This window comes from Panthera leo, chromosome E2, assembly GCF_018350215.1.
Source record: "Panthera leo isolate Ple1 chromosome E2, P.leo_Ple1_pat1.1, whole genome shotgun sequence".
In the NCBI taxonomy this organism is placed as follows: domain Eukaryota; kingdom Metazoa; phylum Chordata; class Mammalia; order Carnivora; family Felidae; genus Panthera; species Panthera leo.
In genome coordinates, this window is record NC_056693.1 from 14,919,081 (window position 1) to 14,925,080 (window position 6,000).

Genomic DNA, 6,000 nt, shown 5'->3' on the forward strand with positions numbered 1-6,000 from the left:
TAAAGAGGCACGAGGCGGCGGGGGGGGGGTGGTGCTTTCTGGGAGGATGAGGCAGTTGTCTTAGTGGTGGTGGTTATATATGTGTGTGAATACGTTTGGCAAAACTCGCCCAGCGGTGTGTTTAAAATGAGTGTGTTTGGGCGGGGGGGTGGGGGGGGGCGCCTGGGTGGCTCAGTCAGTTAGGCATCCGACTCTTGACTTCGGCTCAGGTCATGATCTCACCGTTCGTGGGTTCGAGCCGGAGCCTGCTTGGGATTCTCTCTCTCCCGATCTCTCTCTGCCCCTCCCCCTCCCCCGCGTGCACTCTCTGGGTCTCAAAATAAATAAATAAACATTAACAGAATAAAATAAAACGGGTGTGTTGTATTGTAAATTATACCTCAGTAAGAAGCAAAACAAAAAGAATACGGCAACTCTCTCTACATACTAATAAGAAATTATCTACAAGCTTATTAAGTGAAAAAAGCGCGGTGACCGACAGGGGACCTTATATGCTACTATTCGTGTGAAGAAAAAAATATATGCAAAGCAAACAAGGATCCCTGGCTTCCCATTGCCTTTCTACCTCTTATTCTTTTAACAAATACTTAAGTATTACATAATAATAAGTAATAATACTTATCAAGTACCACTATTACTTATATCCCCCAGCCCTGTGCATTGGGGAGATAATGTGGAAGAACAGAGAGATTCCTGTCCTCATGGAGCCTCCGGCCTTGTCGGGGGAGGTATGGACTTCAACAAGTCCAGGGGTAGCTGGTTAATTAACAAACAGCATCAAGTGCTTTGAGAAAAAAGAACAGACTGTGAGGACGGAGGAGAGGAGCAGGAAGCCTGCTTTAACTAGGGTAGTTAGGGAGGACTTCTCGAAGGAGGTGACATTTGAGTGGAGACCTGAAGAAAGGGAAAGAGCTGAGCCTATCCAAGCAGCAGGAACAGCAAGTGCAAAGGCCCTGGGGTGGGACCAAGCTTAGTGTGTTTGGGGAACAGCAGGGAGGCCCAGGCAGCTGGAACAGAGGAATGTAGGGCATTGGGGGGTAGCTTAGGTAGGGAGCGGTAGGTAGGTAGGTGGAATACATTCTAAATGAGACCCCGGGGAAGGTCTCAGCTGGGAAATGATCTCTGGCTGAGAGTGGTCAGGGGAACAGCGAGGAGGCAGATGAGGGTGCACAGGACCAGGGCGGGGTCATGGAATGACAGGCAGAGGACAGGTTCAGCATCCCCTCTCGATTGGCCCTGGGCTGTGGACAGATGGTGGCACCATTATCAGAGAGGGGAATATGGAAGGCGGGACAGATGCGGGCTTGGGGAGGAGAGACAGGAAATCGAGCGTTGTATGTAGGTTGTGTGAAGTGCAGGACATCCAAAGGGACGGTGCCAGGCGGTGACTGGATATATGAGGCCACAGTTGAGGGACAGATCCGGGCTGAGACCCAGATCTGGGAGGCACCACCGTGTCGACAGCGGAAGAAAATAATGAGATATAACAACAATAATGATCGCAATTATGGAGCGCTTACTCTGGACCAGACACTGCCCAATGCGCTCGTGTGTATTCACGTAACGCACTCACTGCGGTAGGTATTGTTATTATTAAGCCCACTTCACTGGGAGGAAACTGGGGCACAGAGAGGTAAAGTGACCTGCCCAAGGTCACCCAGCCAGGACGTGGCAGAACTGAGATTTGAACCCCAGCGGGCTGGCCCCAGAGTCTGCATCCCCAGGGAGGGTGGCTGAGGTTGGGGTCCAAGGTCCTCATGCTAGTACCTGGCCCCCAGTGGGACCCTTCTTACCAGCCATCTGACCATGGCTCTGCTCTCCTTAAAACCCCTCCCGTAGCCCCAAAGGCCTCAGAGGGGATCCTGGTTAGCAGTCCAGTCTCTAAGTCATGGAGCTGGTCCCGAGCTACCCAGACACCGCCCCTGCCCCCTCTCTGCATTCTGGCAGCTCCAACTGCCATTCCTAGGATTCAGAGCCCTCAGGAGGAGGACAGATGAAGGCTGTGCTGGGCACGGTGACAGGGCTCCATCTCGTCCCAGGTGGGAAGTCCCGCTGGGGTCTGTCGGTCCGTCTGCCCCATTACACACGGTGTACGACTTTCCTAGGGCTGCACAGCCAATGAGCACACACGTGGTGGCCTGAAACAACAGAAGCTTATTCTAAATCCGAAATCAGGGGTCGGCAGGGTCTCGCTCCCTCCAGAGGCTTTGGGGGAGAATCCTTCCTTGCCTCTCGTGCCTTTTGGTGGCTGCCGTGTTCCGTGGCTTGTGGCCACCTCGCTCTAACCTCTGCCTCTGTGGTCATGCTGCTTCCTCTTCACTCTCAGATTTCCCACTGCTTCGCTCTTTTTTCCCCCTAAAGTTAATTTATTTTGAGGGGGGAGGGGCAGAGAGAGGGAGAGAGAGAATCCCAAGCAGGCTTTTTGCTGTCAGGGCAGAGTCCAGTGTGGGGCTCGATCCCACGAACCACAAGATCATGACATGAGCTGAGATCAAGAGTCGGACGCTCAACAGGCTGAGCCACCCAGGCCCCTCTGCCTCACTCGCATAGGTCAGTGACATTTGTCATTAAATCTAGGGCCCACCTGACTAATCCAGGATGACCTTTCCACCTCAAGCTCTCTAACCTGATTATATCTATAAAAACCCTTTTTCCAAGTAAGGTAGCATTCACAGATTCTGGGGACTAGGTTGGGGACATATCTTTTGGGGGACTGCCATTTGTCGCCATGCAACCCACGACAGACAGGAATCCCTCAGAGGACCTCCTCAGAGGTCTGGGAAGGCAAGAGAGCCTGGTTCAGTGGTTCTCAAATTTGACTATGTGTCAGAATCTTCTAGAAGGCTTATTAATCGCAGACTGTCGGGCTCCAAACCCTGCTCCCACCCTGAGTTTCTGATTCGGTAGTTCTGGGGTGGGCCAACAGGTGATGCTGGCCTGGGATCCCACACTGGGAACCACTGGCTGGTGGTTGACCATAAAGTTGCCTGAGCTCAACAGTCGCCACCCTTATGCTGTGTGTCCTTGGGTGAAGGACTTTCCTTCTCCAAGCCTTAGTTCCTCATCTATAATATTGAGCTAACTCCTCCCCACAGTGCTATCCGAGGTAGCCCACAATCTCCCCTCACTCGTGGTATCCCATATTTTTGCTGGTCCTTGACCTTCCAACTTCCTTTCTACCTCAGGGCCTTTGCACAGGCTGCCCCTTTTGCCTACCAGGCCTTCCACTCCATCTTCTCTTCAAACGTCACCTCTTCATAACACACACCTTTCTGCCTTTATTCTACCCAACAGTATATCCTGGCAATTGTTCCCTACTGGTGCATAAACAGCAACCTGGGCCCTCCCCAGCCAAGGTCAGTTTCCCACCCCCTGCTATTCTCTGTCGTCACACCCCGTTCTTTCTTTCTTGAATTTTGTATGATTTATAAATACCTATGAGTATGTGGATATGTTCACTTGGTCATGAACCGTGTCACCCCATGAGAATGTCTGCCTCACCAGGGCAGGGCCTTGGGCGGGTTTGTTTTTTTGTTTTGTTTTGTTTTTAGCTCAGCGCCAACAGACTGGTTGCTCTGTTTGCTGAGCAGGGAGGACAAGAAGGCAGGAGGACGAGGCTCCATCCAGTCAAGGAACCGCATCCAACGTGCATGAGTCTAGCTCCCACCGCTTCCACGGCAAAACCAGTGTCACCCCCAGGGCCCAATCCTACTGGTTGAGAGAGAATGGTGGGGTTCTTGGAGGGCAGGTACCAGGGGCCTCTGAGAAACAGACGGTAAGTTTTCCACCAGGGATGCAGGGGGTGGGGAAGCCCAGCCAGGTCGGGAGGGGGCAGGGGATGGGAGAGAGTCTGGTGGAGGATGCGGGGAGCCAGCTTCGTCCTGCAGGGGGCGACAGAGAGGCAGGGATGAGTTGGGTAGGAGGGAAATGGGAGGGGCAGAGGGAGAGAGGAAGAGGAGGAGGGGAGAGTGGTGGGGAGGGAAGCAAAGAGACACAGAGACGGAGGTGTAGATAAAGACAGACTGGGATGAGCTTGGCCAGGGGCAGGGAAGGATCTAGAAGGTTAGAGACACCCGGAAGGCATTACCTGGGGCAGAGGGCAGGTGGGAGTCCAGCGGCAGGTGCGGGAAGAGGCAAGGCGTGTGTATTTCAGATACATTTGCCCTTGTGCCAAATACAAAGTATTCGTACAAGATCTGTACCGAGGCATTGTTTAGGACGGCAAACAACCGCAAGCTTCCTGAAAAGTCCATCAACAGGGACTGTTTCAGTAACTCACGGTTCATATGCTTCATGGGATGATACTATAGCCATCAACAAGGAGTGCGGTTGCTGTGTCCGTGCTAACAAGGAACCACCGCCACCATAGAGTGTTAGGGAGGAAAAAGCAAAGCACAGAAGGTTGTGTACATTTATGCTAACATTTGTGCAAAGTAGGACACATATCTGCGTATGCATGGAGGGATTTCCTGGTACATGCCATACGTTTCTGGAAGGAGATTGCGGGAAACTTGTAGAGAAACTTGTACCAGGGGTCGCCTCCAGGGAGGGGGGGGGGGCAGGGGAGGGAGGGGGGTTGATTTTGCAATTTATCCCCTTTGGAATCTTTTACATTTTGTTCCATGGGTTTGGGTTACCTGCTTAAATACTAAGAGTCAGCGATAGAATAAGGTAGAGAGACAGAGACGGAGACAGAGACAAAGGTACAGGGAGGAGAGGGAGTGAGGAAGAAAGGGAGAGATTCTAACTTTGCTGAACCCGGGGGCCCCAAACTTCTGTGATGCGTCTAACGTTCTAGGGACAGGCCGCGAGCTGTCCCCACCTCCCCAAACCACAGACCTGGACCCTGTTTGCTGTCCAGAGTCACTCCCAGCCCCAACACCTCTCGGCCCTAAAGCTTCTTGAGCAACCATCTCTCCCCTGAGGCTTTTTGGGGCCTGGCCCTAGTCCAGTTGACTGGCCACCCCCAGCCCCCCCGGGAGACAGACGGTGACAGTCTCCAACTGGGTCCTGTGGCCCCTCAGGCGCAGTAGTGAAGGGAGCCCTGCCCAGTCCAGGAGGCTGTGACAGGGCAGTGATGTGCAGAGAATCCCAGACCACGTGCTTAGGTTCGAATCCCACCTCTCGCACCTTCTGGCTGTGTGACCTCAGGTTGGTGACTTCCTGGGAGGCTGGTATTAGCTTCCAGAGTGCCGTAAGGGAATCGCCACAGACTTGGTGGCTTAAACCAGCAGAAAGGTGCTGTCTCACAGCCCTGGAGGCCGAAGTCCAAAATCAAGGCATCAGCAGGGTCTTGCCCCCTCTGAGGCTCTCAGGGGAGAATCTTCTTGGCAGCTGGGAGCCGCCGGTGCTGTTCACACTGCAGGCCTCCCGTGTCCGCCTCGTCTTCACGTGCCTTCTCTCGGCATCGCAAACCTCCCTCCGCTTTCCCTTCTAAGGACAGGACGTTGTCACTGGATGCAGGGCCCAGCCCCATGAACCAGGGTGATCTCGTCTCAAAACCCTTAATCGCACCCGCAAGGGCCCTTTATCCACAGAAGGGATTTGGAGGCTCCGCGTGGACGGATCTCCGGGAGGCCGCAAGGGGCGCCTTTCAACACCCTGTAGGGTTAAACTAGATAAACTCGGAGCTCAGCAAAGCCCTGGACACGGACTATTTTGACGAATGTTAGTTATGACCTTGATTTTGCTTGGGCCACACGATACTGTTCAACGTGCCAGATCGGTTGCCTACCTTGAAGACTGAAGAGCTCTCACGTGAAAATGGGAATTTCTCAAGGAAAAGCCTCCCCGGGGCTCGGAGGCTGAGCCTCTTGGACCATGTCTGTCGTGCTCAATGCTGCAGCCCCACCGTCTGGGCCACCCAGGGCCTGGCACAGAAACCAACGAGGGACCTGAGACTTTAGGCCTGGCCCTCCTAGGCCACGGGACCCGGGGCAGGGCCTTACCCTCTGTGGACGTGATTCCACATCTGTGAAATGGGGGAAGGCATGAGATGGT